The 17,399-nt window shown below is 41.2% G+C and overlaps 4 non-coding genes and 2 pseudogenes across 4 annotated transcripts; all 6 read left to right on the top strand.

Annotated features, from left to right (window-relative positions):
• Nucleotides 1-4,945: 4,945 nt before the first annotated feature.
• Nucleotides 4,946-5,148, top strand: LOC141211799 (U2 spliceosomal RNA; annotated as a pseudogene).
• A 6,287-nt stretch (nt 5,149-11,435) lies between these two features.
• LOC141211722 (U2 spliceosomal RNA) lies at nt 11,436-11,641 on the top strand (annotated as a pseudogene).
• A 1,115-nt stretch (nt 11,642-12,756) lies between these two features.
• LOC141212256 (U2 spliceosomal RNA) lies at nt 12,757-12,947 on the top strand. Its single transcript, XR_012282070.1, has one exon. It is a non-coding gene; the product is annotated as a U2 spliceosomal RNA (small nuclear RNA).
• A 1,115-nt stretch (nt 12,948-14,062) lies between these two features.
• Nucleotides 14,063-14,253, top strand: LOC141212245 (U2 spliceosomal RNA). Its single transcript, XR_012282059.1, has one exon. It is a non-coding gene; the product is annotated as a U2 spliceosomal RNA (small nuclear RNA).
• A 1,115-nt stretch (nt 14,254-15,368) lies between these two features.
• LOC141212234 (U2 spliceosomal RNA) lies at nt 15,369-15,559 on the top strand. The gene has a single exon (XR_012282048.1). It is a non-coding gene; the product is annotated as a U2 spliceosomal RNA (small nuclear RNA).
• A 1,115-nt stretch (nt 15,560-16,674) lies between these two features.
• LOC141212223 (U2 spliceosomal RNA) lies at nt 16,675-16,865 on the top strand. The gene has a single exon (XR_012282037.1). It is a non-coding gene; the product is annotated as a U2 spliceosomal RNA (small nuclear RNA).
• Nucleotides 16,866-17,399: the final 534 nt, after the last annotated feature.

The following is a 17,399-nucleotide window of genomic DNA, read 5'->3' as shown; positions in this document are numbered from 1 at the left end:
GCTTTTTCCTGTGGTATTCCATACCGACAGAATCCAAGATGTCTTTTGTGAAGAACACCATCCGTTTGTCCGTGGATCCATCTGACCAGAACAAGAACAACGTGGTTTTCATTGTCCAAGACATCGTTGAAGGCAAAGCTGGAGCAAGACGTTCTGAGATCTTCAGTGTCAACGAATTTTCACGTCAAGGTAATTATGACGTTACCTTTATGGACCAGGATGTTTGCCTTAATGTCTTTGAATGGCTCCGTGGTCACTCTAGTGACCCCTGCTTGGAAGGAGTTAGATGGGAACCTTTGTTTGGTCTGCAAGAAAAGGAGGTGACTGTGACTGTCTATAACCCTTTTACAGACCCTGAGCTGCTGGAGTGCTTCCTCTCTCGCTACTGTGAATATGTGCGGAAGGGAGTGAAGCAAGTCAATTGTCTAGGAATCTTTAACTGTCAGTATAAATTCCGTGTGAAATTGAAAAGGGATCCTGACAGTGTGGGGGGCTTTAGACACCCTCCATCAAATTTTTCCGTTGCAGGCCATAGAGGTTTCCTCTTTTACCCAGGCCAGCCCATGTTTTGCCGTAGATGCTTTTCTTTCGGACATACCATGGTAACATGCCTTAAAGGGCAGTGTTGCCGAAATTGCAGAAAGGAGGGGCATATGGCCAACCAGTGTCCAGAGGCCAAGTCCTGTGATGTCTGTGGGAGTAGTGATCACATGTATAAGGACTGTCCTATGAGTGCACCTAGACGTTCTGATAAAGAACAGAAGGAGGAGGAGCTGGAGAGGAGGCAGATGGCAAGCGCACTGAAAGTGCTGGAAAGATTGGAGAGGGAGGAGAGAGAGGGAAGGAGGCGGGAAACTGGTAGAGCCTCTCCCTCTACGGCGCCAGAGGAGGTGTCCCTGAGACCATGTTCTTCTTCTGCTGAAGAAATGAGGAAGAAGCGGAGGGAAGAAAAGGAGTTCTGGAGGGAAGTGGCAAAGGTGGAGAAAAAGGCAGTGTCTGCGAGAATATCTAGGAAAGTGGTGGAAGCAGAGCTGCCTGAGATGATGACTTTTGGAGAGGCAATGGACGCAACAGGATGTGAAGTGCAAATCTCGGAACCCGACAGTCCTGAACACCCTTCGGGTCCTGAAAACATTGAAGATTTTTCTTCGGAGGATGATAGGGGTGCAAAGAAGAGTCGTAGGGAGGATGGTGGGGGCAGTGATGATGCAGATTTTAGTGAGCCTCAGAGGAAGATCAGAACTGCCAGAATGAGGAGTGTGGCTGGTGAAGCCAGCGGGTCGGAAACCAGCTGTTCTGTTCTGATGGCGGAGGAGGATAGTGGTGGTGCTGGATAGTGTCACCATATAATATTGTAAATGTTTTTTCTTTTTGTCCTCTTGTGAGCTTTGGTTTAGGCCAAAGGCTATTTCTTTGTGTAATTGGTGAAGGAGTAGAAGTATTATGGGATTTACCATAGTGTCCCAAAACGTAAGAGTGTTTAAAAGTAAAGTAAGAAGAGCTGCTATTTTTGAGTTTTTAGCTATGCAAAATGCATCTATTTTTTGTTTACAAGAATGTGGGGTAGTGGATGGTGTGAAAGGGGATGAATGGTCTTATGGAGCGTCTGTGTGGTCGGGGAGTGCATGTAATAAGAATGATGGTGTGGGTATTTTGGTTAAAGGAAGGGAGGTTGTTTTGAGTGATTATTTGGTTATTGAGGTGGGGAGATGTATCCTTGCTAATTTTGTATACAAGAATGTAAAGTTTTGTGTTATTAATGTTTATGCGCCAGTTGAAAAAAATGAGCGCAAAAATTTATTTGAAAAAATTAAGCTTTTTGTTCCAGGAAGAATACCTGTGGTAATTGTGGGTGATATGAACTGTGATGTGGGGAGAGTGAATGTGGATGTGTCTGGGAAAGCATTATTGGAGTTAGTGAATGATTTTGGGTTGTGTGATATGCAGCGCGTGTGTAACATGAATCCTTTGTTGAACACTTTCTTTTCTGAGAGTGGTAGGGTACAATCCAGATTGGATTATTGTTTTATTTCTAAAAATATGGTTTCTGTTAATTATAGGCAGGAAAACGTTCTTTTTTCAGATCATGTGTGTATGTTGTGTGAGTTGGATATAAAAGTTGATGGAGTGTTTGGGAGAGGATTGTGGAAGTTAAATGTTAAACTGTTAGAGAATGAAGATGTGAGAAAGGAGTATGAAAGGCGGTATGAAGAATGGTGTAAGCATAAAAATGAGTTTGGGAATGTTTGTGAGTGGTGGGACTGGGTGAAGAAACAAACAAAAATGTTCTTTAAAAATTTAGGATACAAGTATGCAGCAATTAAAAGAGAGAGTTTTGTTAAACTGAACGCGTGGTTGAGCGTTTTGTATAAGTTAAGGGAAGGAGGAGTTGAGGTGGAGGAGGATATTTTAGAGGTAAAAAAGGAGATTAGTGAGTTTTTGTTGGAGAGAGGGAGAAGCATAGTGTTTAGGGCAAAGATTGATAAGATGGAGCAGGATGAGAAATGTTCTCGGTTTTTCTTTAAAAAAGTTTTTGGAAAGAAACAGAGTATGAGCGTGGTGTATGGAGCAGATGGAAGTGAGGTGAGTGGAGAGGATATGTGTGAAGAGGTGGCTAAGTTTTATGAGGATCTGTATGCAGTGAAACAGAGGGATGAATGTTTGGAGAATGATGTTTTGAGTGTGTTAGAGAGTAAGTTGAGTGAAGCAGAAAGAGAGAGAGTGATGGGTGAGGTGACTGGTGATGAGGTATGGAAGGTTATGTGTAGTATGGCTTTGAATAAGACGCCGGGGGAGGATGGCCTCCCAGTAGAATTTTATCGTGTGATGTGGGGTGTGATTGGTAAGGACTTTGTGGATGTATGTAAGTATATGTGGGGAAACATGGAGGTGGCTGAGAGTATGCGTGCAGGTATGGTTGTGTTAATTCCTAAGAAAGGGGATTTGAAAAGTCTGAGGAATTGGAGGCCAATAACGTTACTTAATTGTGATTATAAAATCTATGCAAAACTTATGGCTAATAGGATGCGTGATGTGATAGAGAGTGTGATTGGGGATGAGCAGTGTTGTGCGGTACCTGGGAGGCGAATTCATGAGTGTGTGTGTATGTTAAGAGATTGTCTATGGGATTGCATGGGTCGTAAGAAGAGTGTATTTTTGTTAAGTTTGGATTTTGAAAAGGCTTATGATAGGTTGTCGCATGGTTTTTTGTTCAGAGTGTTGTTAAAAATTGGTTTTCCGGCTGATTTTGTTGGGCGAGTGAGAAGTTTGTATGCGGGTGTTTATAGCTGTGTTTTAATGAATGGGTATGTGGGTAGGAAAGTGAATGTGTTTTCGGGTGTGCGACAGGGGTGTCCTTTGTCCCCTGTAGCATTTATTTGTGCAATTGAGCCATTGTTGTGTATGCTGAGGAAAGATAAGGTAATTCGTGGTGTGCAAGTGCCGGGAGGTGGAGGAAAAGAATGGAAGGTGAGTGGTTATATGGATGACGTGTGTGTATTATGTGATTCTGAATGTTCGGTGAGGCGGGTGAAGTTGTTAGTGTCTATTTTTTGTGGTGCATCTGCGTTTAAAGTGAATTGGGAAAAGAGTGAGTGTAAGGGTTTTGGAGGCGGAAGTTTAAGTAGGGATGTAGGTGTGAATGTAGTGAATGGACCTATTAAAGTTTTGGGTGTGAAGTTTTCAGAGAGTTTGGATGGGAAAGAAAGTTGGGATGATGCGAAAGGAAAAGTTGAGCAGAAGTTGAATTTTTGGAAATTGAGGAGTTTATCCTTTTTTGGGAAGATTTTAATTGTTAAGAGTGTGGTGTTGCCAATATTTTTATATATTGCGGTAGTATTTCCACCAGGATATATGTGTATGAGAAGCTTGAATAGAATTTTATTTGTTTTTTTGTGGAACTCGAAAATGGAGAGAGCTAGGAGAGAAATTTTGGTTAAAAGAGTGGAAAAAGGTGGTTTGGGTTTTCCGAATTTGGACGTGTTTTTTGGTGTGAATATCGTTGTGTTTGTTTTGAAAGTGATTAGGGCGGATGGAAAGTTTTCATCTATGTGTAGGTATTTATTTGGAGCGTATTTGTTTCGTTTAAAGTGGCAAGAAAGGGATTTGCGATGTCCGATTGCTTTTGAGGTGCCTGTATGGTATGTGTGGGTTTATAAGTTTTTGGTGAGGTATGAACTGTGTGATGCAGATGTGAGATTGCTGGAGAATAAGAAGGCTGTGTATAGGATGATTGAATGTAGAGAGGTAGAATGTGGAATAAATATGGTTAGGGGTGGTGATGTGCAGAAGGTTTGGAAGAAAGTGCGGATGAGTGGTATGACCAACAAACAGAGTGAAGTTGTGTGGCAGTCTTTACATGGAGTATTACCTGTGAGAGAGTTTCAGAGGAATAGAGGTTTGGTGAGGAGTGAAATGTGTCCAAGAAATGGCTGTGGTGGAAGGGAAAGTGTGTTGCATGTTTTTTGGAATTGCCAGTATGCTAGAGATGTGATTGGGAGAATGGGGCCTTTGTGTAAAGAATTGTGTGGTGTGAATTTGTTGTCTTTTGAGTTGTTTATGTTTGGTTTGGGAATATGTGATGGGACGAAGGAAAGAGTCTTGTGGTTGATGCTTGCATGTATAAAGGAAGTGTTATGGGATGTGAGGAATGTGTATGTGTTTAAAAGGAAGGAAATTGCTGTAAAGGATAATGTGAAGGTGATTTTGGGGAAGATGTATGTGTGTTTCCTATGGGACAAAAAGAGGAGAGGGGAAGTGGATGCGGAGGGAATATGGAAAGTTAAAAAGTGGAGATATATTGTTAGTACCTCTTGATTTTTGTTATTGTTGTTTTGAAATATGAAATAAATATTTCCGATGATGATGGGGACAGCAAATTGCGTATTGGATTTGACGCAGCTGTTTTGATGGAATTTTCCTTTGTCTGGTTTCCATAGACTGTGGAATTTCCTCGTCTGAGGAGAAAAAAAAAAAAAAAAAAAAAAAAAAAAAAAATCTGTTCTTATCAGTTTAATATCTGATACATCCCCTATCTGGGGACCATATATTAAATGGATTTTTAGAACAGGGAGATGGAAAAAGAGCTTGCTCTGTCCACTCCACGCATTGACCTGGTATTGCAGTATCTCCAGGACCGGTGCACCCCTTCTTTAATGCAGTTTCTAAAATCAGAAAGAATTGAATTCAATGTTTTTTGTTCATTTTGCTTGTTTGTCGGATTTTGGGATGGACTCTTTGGCTTTGCTTTTCTTCTCCTCATTGGATTTTTCATGTTCAAAGTTGCAGAAGCCAGATTACAAGCTCATTTTGGTTCAACTTCAGCAACTGTGCATTGCATTGCCATGTAATGTGATGCAATGCTATCTTTCTAGCTCTCCCTTTTTACTTCCTTTTTGATAAACAGACATATTAGGCAAGCATTTTGGAGCTTTCACCTAAATAACTACAGGTGGTGAGATAAGCTGCACAATATAATTGACCTTTCAGTATATTGTTGCACACACACCATCTATTTAGCAAATGCCCTTGTTATCAACAGCAGCCTTTTAAACTCACCTGAGCTAACAGGTATGTGCGCTGGTTACTCTGCTGCGCTTAAAATTTCTTTTTTGGTTTGCTACAATGCCTTTTCTGAAACGTTGTCTCCTTCTGCTGGAACACTGACTTCTTTCATTTAATGCCTGCAGACTATAAAAGAGAACCCAACCCAAAAAGTTTGGTTGATTAGTCTGTGGCATTCTGTTAAACTGTTGCTTATGGCGGTCTCTGTGAGCTTCTCAGCGACATTCAGCCAGGCAGGTATCCTGCCTGCAGTAGATGGAATGTGGCAATGGAACGCTGGCTGCGCGTGTCATAATAGGCTCTGAGCCTTTATATACCTGTGCACAGCAGCAGCCACCTTCAGTCTGCTGCTGGACAGCCAGCAGCAGCAGCAGCAGGAGAGGTATGTAATCAGGAGCCCTCCTGCTAAGGGTAGACAGCTGCTCGTTCCACCCCACCCCCCGCCTTAATTGGTTCTCCTCCCTTCCAACGGTGTTGAGGCGGGTGGGAACAGCAGGGGGTGAAGGTGCTGTGTTTAAAGAGGTGGAGTTATGCAGATCTAAAACGCGTGGATTGCAGCAGCAGCAAGCCGAAAAGTGCAGGCATGTAAGGGATCTAGAGGTTGACAACATGTCTTCTTAACGGGAGTCCAGGAGCTCATCTCCACAAATGGACTTTTCAGGATCCTTGGGTGGCTCCGTAGTTTGAAACCAATTCTGGTTATCGCTTCTCGGCCTTTTGGTACGATCTGTAGTGGATCCTGTCATTGGGCTAAAGGTGACCTGTGTGGAGGTTGCTGCTCTCGGCCTTTTGGGTTTACCCAATTGCTGCTATTGGGAGTGGTGGACCAAAGCTGGGAATACCCTTTTATCGCTGGTGGACGGTCTTTTCTTTGTGTAGTGGTGGACGGTCGGAGAGGAGGTCGGAATCCAGAGACGTTTGGCGATCCTAGGAGGTGTTTTTCTTCATTTTTTTCCTGGTGTTATCTGTGGAAAGAAAGAAAGAAGAGAATATGGAGTCCAGGAGGAATACTGGAGGTAGGAGGACTGATCAAGGGGGAAATCCCAATGACTATTTTCATGAGGAATACCCGCTTAAGGACACAATTAGGTTTGTGGTGTCTCCTGGTCATAGGCAAGAGAAGGATGCGACTTTTGTCTATGAGAAGATTTGCAGCTTTTTGAAAATTGAAAAAGACGAATATTATTGTTTTCAAAGTTTCTTTTCAAGGGGCTTCCATGACGTTACTTTAATGAGAAGTTCCCAGTGTGAACGGGTATTTTCTCTTTATGAAATTAATAAGGAGAATGCGCTGTTCGAGGGGGTTAAAGTAATCCCCTCGTTTCAATTTTCATTTAGACTCTTGACAGTCCACATGTTCAGCCCTTTCATTTCTGATCAGGAGGTCCTGTGTTTTCTTAGTACTTACTGTGAGAAGGTGATTGAGAAGGGAAGAGGAAAAACGCAATTTGGGGTATGGAATGGGAAAAGAACTTATTTGGTGGCTTTCAAAAAAGATCCTGATGTAGAGGGTGGTGTACTGAGGCCCCCGCCGGTCGTTTTTATAAACCGTAGCCGTGGGTATTTATTTTTTGCGGGGATGCCTGAATATTGTAGAAAATGTCGAATATATGGCCATAATGACAATGGTTGCAAAAAGTGTTCAGAATGTCCAGGAGCTGGACATCAGGAGGAAGATTGCCCTGCAAAGAGGAATCAGAAGGGCGATGAAGAGATGGATACCGTGCCTGGAAGTCAGCAACAAGGAAAAGCTGATGAGGACATGGAAGGAACAAGGAATGAGGAGGAGGATCTGAGGATGGAGAATGAAAGGAAGGAGAAAGAAAAGGTGGAAAAGGAGAAGAAGAAGGCAGAGAGGTTCAAGAAAATGGAAGAGGAATATAAACAGAATAAAGAGGAGAAGAGTCGGGTGGAGACTGAAAAGGAAGTGAGGAAGAGAGAAGAACAGAAGAGAGAAGAAAAGAAGAAAGAAGATGAGAAGAAAGAAGATCAGAAGAAAGAAGAGCAGAAGATAGAAGAGCAGAAGGGAAAGGAACAGAAGAAAGAACAAAAAAAGGAAGAAGAGGGGAAGAGACATTCTGTGTTATTTGAATTGGGTAAAATTATACAGAAAATCCCGCCGGCAAGTAAAGTGGGAATCATGCAGAAAACTTTACCTCTGGTGGAGCCGTTACCTTCTGGGTCTCAGTCCGGTGGTCAGTCGTGTACTCAGGTCCAGATGGACTGTTCGGATAGAGTTCTGAAAAGAAGGGTAGAAGAAGTTGGAGAGGTGAATATACTAGGTGGAGGGAAAGTGAAAGCTATAGAAAAAGTAGATGTAGCAAAGGACATTGTAGTCTCCAGTTCAGATGAGCAGGAGATTCAAGATTTTTCTACTTCAGACGAGGGTGATGGGGCATGCCCTAAGAATGGCAGACCAGGATGATCCAATTTGCTTCCCTGAATGTTCAGGGGTTAAATAATGAACAAAAAAGAGTTGCTCTATATGATTTTTTAGGATTGGAAAATTTGGACTTTATTTTTTTACAGGAATGTAACCTAAGAAAATCTGTTGATTATGATTTTTTTAAAGAACATTGGTGTGGAAAAGCTATTTTTTCAGGTGGGAATGAAAATAAGAGTGATGGAGTTGGTTTCTTATGTAGTCAACACTGGGACATAGTGGATTATGAGGAGATATACCCGGGTCGAATTCTAAAAGTGGAGATCAAAAAACGTAATCTGATAATTAAATGCTTCTGTGTCTATGCCCATCCTGTTAAAAGCAGAAGGACAGAATTATTTGAAATTTTACAGATGTTTTTAACTGGGTCGGGACCAATAATTGTCAGTGGAGATTTTAATTGTCATCTGAATAGCAAAAAAGACAGCTCCGTTACGGTTTTAAATGGTATTATTTCTGCTAGTAACTTGCAAGATGCATGGGTTGCTTGTGGGAGAAACAAAGATGAAGAAGTAACATGGTCGAGTAATCGTGCTAGTTCTAGAATTGACTATTTTTTTATATCTACCCATTTTAAATGTGACTCTTTTAATTCCGAATTAAGCTGCTTCTCTGATCATAAATTAATAAGATGTGTTGTTGATTGTAATAATGTAGAAAACAGGAAATCCACGCATTGGAAACTAAACACTTCTCTGTTAGAGGACAAGGAAGTAGTTTTAGAGTTTTGTACATTTTATAAAAAACTGAGATTGAAGAGGAGGAGTTTTAAAGATGTTCTGGAGTGGTGGGATTTTTTTAAAAGAGAAACTAAGGTATTTTTTATTAAAGTGGGTAGAAGAATGGCCAGAGAGAAGAGAGAACAATATCGGTTGTTGAATGCTAGGTTACAATGTTTTTATACTTTCAGGAATAATGGAAATAATTTTGACGAAGAAATTGAGTGTGTTAAAAGTCAAATACAAAAAATTTTACATGAAAAAGGGAAAGAGATTATTTTTAATGCTAGAGTGAGAGTTTTGGAAGAAGATGAGAAATGCTCCAAATTCTTCTTTAAAAAAATTGTTGGGAAAAAAGACTTTATGGAAAATGTGGAAGGTGAAATTGTACTGGAAGGAAAGATTAAGAAGGTGGAGGAATTTTATAGTGATTTATTTTCAGAGAAAAAAAGTGATGGCGTTTTGAGGGATCATTTTTTGAATAACCTAAAGTATGCCTTTTCAGAGGAGGGGAAAGAGGTTTTAATTAGTGATTTTACGATTAATGAATTATGGGAAACAATCAAATCCTTTGCAAATTCTAAAACCCCGGGTATGGACGGTTTGCCTATAGAATTTTATAAGTGTTTTTGGAGTTTTTTAAAAGAAGATTTTTTTGAGTTATTTTATCATGTAATGTGTTCATGTTGTACTCCAGGGTCATGGGCAGAAGGGTTGATAGTGTTACTTTTTAAAAAGGGGGAAAAGAGTCTTATCAAGAATTGGAGACCTATAACTCTTCTTAATGCAGACTACAAAATTTATGCGAAAATACTTGCAAACCGTTTAAAAAAGGTAATATCTATGGTAATTGGAGGGGAGCAATCATGCGCAGTTCCTGGGAGAAAAATTACAGATTCACTTTTATTGATAAGGGATGTGATATGGGATTTTAAAGATAGGGCACAAAAACTAGCATTGATCACATTAGATTTTGAAAAGGCATATGATAGAGTATCACATTGTTTTTTATTTGAAGTTTTAAAGAAAATTGGTTGCCCGGAAGAGTTTATTAATCGTATTAAATGTTTATATGATTTATCTTTTAGTAAAGTGTCTGTTAACGGGTTTTTATCTGGAAGTATTAAGATAACTTGTGGCGTTAAACAGGGCTGCCCTTTGTCTCCTATTTTATTCATATGTGCGATAGAACCCCTTTTAAGTGCTATTAGAAACGATAAGGTGGTGGATGGAGTGTTTCTACCGGGAAATAATAATGTACCTCTTAAGTTTGTGGCATATATGGACGACGTAACAGTATTTGTGAGGAGTATGAGAAGTTTTAACAGAGTTTTAAGGACAGCGGAATGGTTCAGCGGTGCTTCTGGTTTTAAGGTTAACTTTGAAAAATCAGGGGTTTTATCAATTGGTGGTTTTATGATGGATGGGGCTTGTAGGCTTTTAGTGGTTCCAGAGATAAAAATTTTAGGGGTATTCTTTTCATCAAATTGTGGGAATATTAAGAATTGGGAATCACTTTTGGAGCGTGTAAGAAAAAAGATCAGCCTGTGGAAGCTAAGATGCTTGTCGATGGAAGGGAAGATATTAGTGATAAGACAAGTGCTTTTACCCTTGATTTTATATGTTGCCGTTGTTTTTATACCACCGGACTCTGTAATGAAGAAGATTATTAAGGAGTGTTTTAATTTTTTCTGGGGTACAAAGATGGAGAGGGTTAGAAGGGAGGAGTTGTATAAGAAGAAAGAAGACGGAGGGAAGAACTTCCCAGATATTAGAAGGTTTTTATATTGTAAATATCTCTCTTTGTGTTTTAATGTTCTGGTTGGCGAAGAATCGAATCTGAAAGCTATTTTAACATATAACTGCGGTTTTTTTATAAGGAAATATAAATGGTGTGTGATGGATCTGAAGAAACCCCATAGATGGCTACCTCCAGAACATTATATAATTTTGGAAAGAATAATGAGAGAATTTAACTTGATGTGTGGGGGATGTGAAATACTAACAAATCATAGGAAAATTTTAAAGTTTTTGGAGAATAGAAGTTATACATGTACGGTTGACCAATTCTCATCACAATTATCAAAAGAAATTTGGCTACGGGTTAATGTGCCATTTATTGCAAATGAGCAAAAGGATTTATTATGGAACATCATAAAGAAGTGTCTTCCAACTAAAGATTTTAATCATAGGAGAGGGTTGGTGAGGAATTCTCAGTGTCCGAGGCATGGTTGTATAGAGGACGAGACGTGTTTACACATCTTTTGGAATTGCGACTTTGCACAAAGGGTTTGGAGGAAGATAAGTACATTGGTTGGAGTTGTAAGTAGTCTTAGGTCTTTTGATTTTAACTTAATATTTTATGGAATTGGTATAAGAAATGTAGACTTTAAAGTGGTTTGGCTAATTGTTTCTGTAGTTAAAATGGCTTTATGGAAATGTAGAAATATTTTATTGTTTAAAAGGACCATGTTATCTGTTAATGATTGTATTAAACTTAGCTTTAGTTATTTATTTATCTACTATTGGAAAGATAGGAAAGATGTAGGTATAGAAGAAGCAGAAAAAATCTGGAGGCAGAAGGAGTGGAATAATATTTTGGATTAATAGTTCGTATTAGTATAAATGTTTCTACTTACCTTTTCTGTGTTTCACGGTGATGATTTCTTGGATTTAGTCTTAATTTCTGTGAAATATGAAAGACATAAATCATTTAATTTCGAAATCTGAGTGAAAAAAAAAAAAAAAAAAAAAAAAAAAAAAATCTGTTCTTATCAGTTTAATATCTGATACGTCCCCTATCTGGGGACCATATATTAAATGGATTTTTAGAACAGGGAGATGGAAAAAGAGCTTGCTCTGTCCACTCCACGCATTGACCTGGTATTGCAGTATCTCCAGGACCGGTGCACCCCTTCTTTAATGCAGTTTCTAAAATCAGAAAGAATTGAATTCAATGTTTTTTGTTCATTTTGCTTGTTTGTCGGATTTTGGGATGGACTCTTTGGCTTTGCTTTTCTTCTCCTCATTGGATTTTTCATGTTCAAAGTTGCAGAAGCCAGATTACAAGCTCATTTTGGTTCAACTTCAGCAACTGTGCATTGCATTGCCATGTAATGTGATGCAATGCTATCTTTCTAGCTCTCCCTTTTTACTTCCTTTTGGATAAACAGACATATTAGGCAAGCATTTTGGAGCTTTCACCTAAATAACTACAGGTGGTGAGATAAGCTGCACAATATAATTGACCTTTCAGTATATTGTTGCACACACACCATCTATTTAGCAAATGCCCTTGTTATCAACAGCAGCCTTTTAAACTCACCTGAGCTAACAGGTATGTGCGCTGGTTACTCTGCTGCGCTTAAAATTTCTTTTTTGGTTTGCTACAATGCCTTTTCTGAAACGTTGTCTCCTTCTGCTGGAACACTGACTTCTTTCATTTAATGCCTGCAGACTATAAAAGAGAACCCAACCCAAAAAGTTTGGTTGATTAGTCTGTGGCATTCTGTTAAACTGTTGCTTATGGCGGTCTCTGTGAGCTTCTCAGCGACATTCAGCCAGCCAGGTATCCTGCCTGCAGTAGATGGAATGTGGCAATGGAACGCTGGCTGCGCGTGTCATAATAGGCTCTGAGCCTTTATATACCTGTGCACAGCAGCAGCCACCTTCAGTCTGCTGCTGGACAGCCAGCAGCAGCAGCAGCAGGAGAGGTATGTAATCAGGAGCCCTCCTGCTAAGGGTAGACAGCTGCTCGTTCCACCCCACCCCCCGCCTTAATTGGTTCTCCTCCCTTCCAACGGTGTTGAGGCGGGTGGGAACAGCAGGGGGTGAAGGTGCTGTGTTTAAAGAGGTGGAGTTATGCAGATCTAAAACGTGTGGATTGCAGCAGCAGCAAGCCGAAAAGTGCAGGCATGTAAGGGATCTAGAGGTTGACAACATGTCTTCTTAACGGGAGTCCAGGAGCTCATCTCCACAAATGGACTTTTCAGGATCCTTGGGTGGCTCCGTAGTTTGAAACCAATTCTGGTTATCGCTTCTCGGCCTTTTGGCTAAGATCAAGTGTAGTATCTGTTCTTATCAGTTTAATATCTGATACGTCCCCTATCTGGGGACCATATATTAAATGGATTTTTAGAACAGGGAGATGGAAAAAGAGCTTGCTCTGTCCACTCCACGCATTGACCTGGTATTGCAGTATCTCCAGGACCGGTGCACCCCTTCTTTAATGCAGTTTCTAAAATCAGAAAGAATTGAATTCAATGTTTTTTGTTCATTTTGCTTGTTTGTCGGATTTTGGGATGGACTCTTTGGCTTTGCTTTTCTTCTCCTCATTGGATTTTTCATGTTCAAAGTTGCAGAAGCCAGATTACAAGCTCATTTTGGTTCAACTTCAGCAACTGTGCATTGCATTGCCATGTAATGTGATGCAATGCTATCTTTCTAGCTCTCCCTTTTTACTTCCTTTTGGATAAACAGACATATTAGGCAAGCATTTTGGAGCTTTCACCTAAATAACTACAGGTGGTGAGATAAGCTGCACAATATAATTGACCTTTCAGTATATTGTTGCACACACACCATCTATTTAGCAAATGCCCTTGTTATCAACAGCAGCCTTTTAAACTCACCTGAGCTAACAGGTATGTGCGCTGGTTACTCTGCTGCGCTTAAAATTTCTTTTTTGGTTTGCTACAATGCCTTTTCTGAAACGTTGTCTCCTTCTGCTGGAACACTGACTTCTTTCATTTAATGCCTGCAGACTATAAAAGAGAACCCAACCCAAAAAGTTTGGTTGATTAGTCTGTGGCATTCTGTTAAACTGTTGCTTATGGCGGTCTCTGTGAGCTTCTCAGCGACATTCAGCCAGCCAGGTATCCTGCCTGCAGTAGATGGAATGTGGCAATGGAACGCTGGCTGCGCGTGTCATAATAGGCTCTGAGCCTTTATATACCTGTGCACAGCAGCAGCCACCTTCAGTCTGCTGCTGGACAGCCAGCAGCAGCAGCAGCAGGAGAGGTATGTAATCAGGAGCCCTCCTGCTAAGGGTAGACAGCTGCTCGTTCCACCCCACCCCCCGCCTTAATTGGTTCTCCTCCCTTCCAACGGTGTTGAGGCGGGTGGGAACAGCAGGGGGTGAAGGTGCTGTGTTTAAAGAGGTGGAGTTATGCAGATCTAAAACGCGTGGATTGCAGCAGCAGCAAGCCGAAAAGTGCAGGCATGGAAGGGATCTAGAGGTTGACAACATGTCTTCTTAACGGGAGTCCAGGAGCTCATCTCCACAAATGGACTTTTCAGGATCCTTGGGTGGCTCCGTAGTTTGAAACCAATTCTGGTTATCGCTTCTCGGCCTTTTGGCTAAGATCAAGTGTAGTATCTGTTCTTATCAGTTTAATATCTGATACGTCCCCTATCTGGGGACCATATATTAAATGGATTTTTAGAACAGGGAGATGGAAAAAGAGCTTGCTCTGTCCACTCCACGCATTGACCTGGTATTGCAGTATCTCCAGGACCGGTGCACCCCTTCTTTAATGCAGTTTCTAAAATCAGAAAGAATTGAATTCAATGTTTTTTGTTCATTTTGCTTGTTTGTCGGATTTTGGGATGGACTCTTTGGCTTTGCTTTTCTTCTCCTCATTGGATTTTTCATGTTCAAAGTTGCAGAAGCCAGATTACAAGCTCATTTTGGTTCAACTTCAGCAACTGTGCATTGCATTGCCATGTAATGTGATGCAATGCTATCTTTCTAGCTCTCCCTTTTTACTTCCTTTTGGATAAACAGACATATTAGGCAAGCATTTTGGAGCTTTCACCTAAATAACTACAGGTGGTGAGATAAGCTGCACAATATAATTGACCTTTCAGTATATTGTTGCACACACACCATCTATTTAGCAAATGCCCTTGTTATCAACAGCAGCCTTTTAAACTCACCTGAGCTAACAGGTATGTGCGCTGGTTACTCTGCTGCGCTTAAAATTTCTTTTTTGGTTTGCTACAATGCCTTTTCTGAAACGTTGTCTCCTTCTGCTGGAACACTGACTTCTTTCATTTAATGCCTGCAGACTATAAAAGAGAACCCAACCCAAAAAGTTTGGTTGATTAGTCTGTGGCATTCTGTTAAACTGTTGCTTATGGCGGTCTCTGTGAGCTTCTCAGCGACATTCAGCCAGCCAGGTATCCTGCCTGCAGTAGATGGAATGTGGCAATGGAACGCTGGCTGCGCGTGTCATAATAGGCTCTGAGCCTTTATATACCTGTGCACAGCAGCAGCCACCTTCAGTCTGCTGCTGGACAGCCAGCAGCAGCAGCAGCAGGAGAGGTATGTAATCAGGAGCCCTCCTGCTAAGGGTAGACAGCTGCTCGTTCCACCCCACCCCCCGCCTTAATTGGTTCTCCTCCCTTCCAACGGTGTTGAGGCGGGTGGGAACAGCAGGGGGTGAAGGTGCTGTGTTTAAAGAGGTGGAGTTATGCAGATCTAAAACGCGTGGATTGCAGCAGCAGCAAGCCGAAAAGTGCAGGCATGTAAGGGATCTAGAGGTTGACAACATGTCTTCTTAACGGGAGTCCAGGAGCTCATCTCCACAAATGGACTTTTCAGGATCCTTGGGTGGCTCCGTAGTTTGAAACCAATTCTGGTTATCGCTTCTCGGCCTTTTGGCTAAGATCAAGTGTAGTATCTGTTCTTATCAGTTTAATATCTGATACGTCCCCTATCTGGGGACCATATATTAAATGGATTTTTAGAACAGGGAGATGGAAAAAGAGCTTGCTCTGTCCACTCCACGCATTGACCTGGTATTGCAGTATCTCCAGGACCGGTGCACCCCTTCTTTAATGCAGTTTCTAAAATCAGAAAGAATTGAATTCAATGTTTTTTGTTCATTTTGCTTGTTTGTCGGATTTTGGGATGGACTCTTTGGCTTTGCTTTTCTTCTCCTCATTGGATTTTTCATGTTCAAAGTTGCAGAAGCCAGATTACAAGCTCATTTTGGTTCAACTTCAGCAACTGTGCATTCCATTGCCATGTAATGTGATGCAATGCTATCTTTCTAGCTCTCCCTTTTTACTTCCTTTTGGATAAACAGACATATTAGGCAAGCATTTTGGAGCTTTCACCTAAATAACTACAGGTGGTGAGATAAGCTGCACAATATAATTGACCTTTCAGTATATTGTTGCACACACACCATCTATTTAGCAAATGCCCTTGTTATCAACAGCAGCCTTTTAAACTCACCTGAGCTAACAGGTATGTGCGCTGGTTACTCTGCTGCGCTTAAAATTTCTTTTTTGGTTTGCTACAATGCCTTTTCTGAAACGTTGTCTCCTTCTGCTGGAACACTGACTTCTTTCATTTAATGCCTGCAGACTATAAAAGAGAACCCAACCCAAAAAGTTTGGTTGATTAGTCTGTGGCATTCTGTTAAACTGTTGCTTATGGCGGTCTCTGTGAGCTTCTCAGCGACATTCAGCCAGCCAGGTATCCTGCCTGCAGTAGATGGAATGTGGCAATGGAACGCTGGCTGCGCGTGTCATAATAGGCTCTGAGCCTTTATATACCTGTGCACAGCAGCAGCCACCTTCAGTCTGCTGCTGGACAGCCAGCAGCAGCAGCAGCAGGAGAGGTATGTAATCAGGAGCCCTCCTGCTAAGGGTAGACAGCTGCTCGTTCCACCCCACCCCCCGCCTTAATTGGTTCTCCTCCCTTCCAACGGTGTTGAGGCGGGTGGGAACAGCAGGGGGTGAAGGTGCTGTGTTTAAAGAGGTGGAGTTATGCAGATCTAAAACGCGTGGATTGCAGCAGCAGCAAGCCGAAAAGTGCAGGCATGGAAGGGATCTAGAGGTTGACAACATGTCTTCTTAACGGGAGTCCAGGAGCTCATCTCCACAAATGGACTTTTCAGGATCCTTGGGTGGCTCCGTAGTTTGAAACCAATTCTGGTTATCGCTTCTCGGCCTTTTGGCTAAGATCAAGTGTAGTATCTGTTCTTATCAGTTTAATATCTGATACGTCCCCTATCTGGGGACCATATATTAAATGGATTTTTAGAACAGGGAGATGGAAAAAGAGCTTGCTCTGTCCACTCCACGCATTGACCTGGTATTGCAGTATCTCCAGGACCGGTGCACCCCTTCTTTAATGCAGTTTCTAAAATCAGAAAGAATTGAATTCAATGTTTTTTGTTCATTTTGCTTGTTTGTCGGATTTTGGGATGGACTCTTTGGCTTTGCTTTTCTTCTCCTCATTGGATTTTTCATGTTCAAAGTTGCAGAAGCCAGATTACAAGCTCATTTTGGTTCAACTTCAGCAACTGTGCATTGCATTGCCATGTAATGTGATGCAATGCTATCTTTCTAGCTCTCCCTTTTTACTTCCTTTTGGATAAACAGACATATTAGGCAAGCATTTTGGAGCTTTCACCTAAATAACTACAGGTGGTGAGATAAGCTGCACAATATAATTGACCTTTCAGTATATTGTTGCACACACACCATCTATTTAGCAAATGCCCTTGTTATCAACAGCAGCCTTTTAAACTCACCTGAGCTAACAGGTATGTGCGCTGGTTACTCTGCTGCGCTTAAAATTTCTTTTTTGGTTTGCTACAATGCCTTTTCTGAAACGTTGTCTCCTTCTGCTGGAACACTGACTTCTTTCATTTAATGCC

The sequence above is a fragment of the Phyllobates terribilis genome, unplaced genomic scaffold (assembly GCF_046119375.1).
Source record: "Phyllobates terribilis strain yellow unplaced genomic scaffold, ASM4611937v1 Scaffold_170__1_contigs__length_4071412, whole genome shotgun sequence".
Taxonomy (NCBI): domain Eukaryota; kingdom Metazoa; phylum Chordata; class Amphibia; order Anura; family Dendrobatidae; genus Phyllobates; species Phyllobates terribilis.
This window is presented reverse-complemented; position numbering and strand designations above follow the sequence as displayed.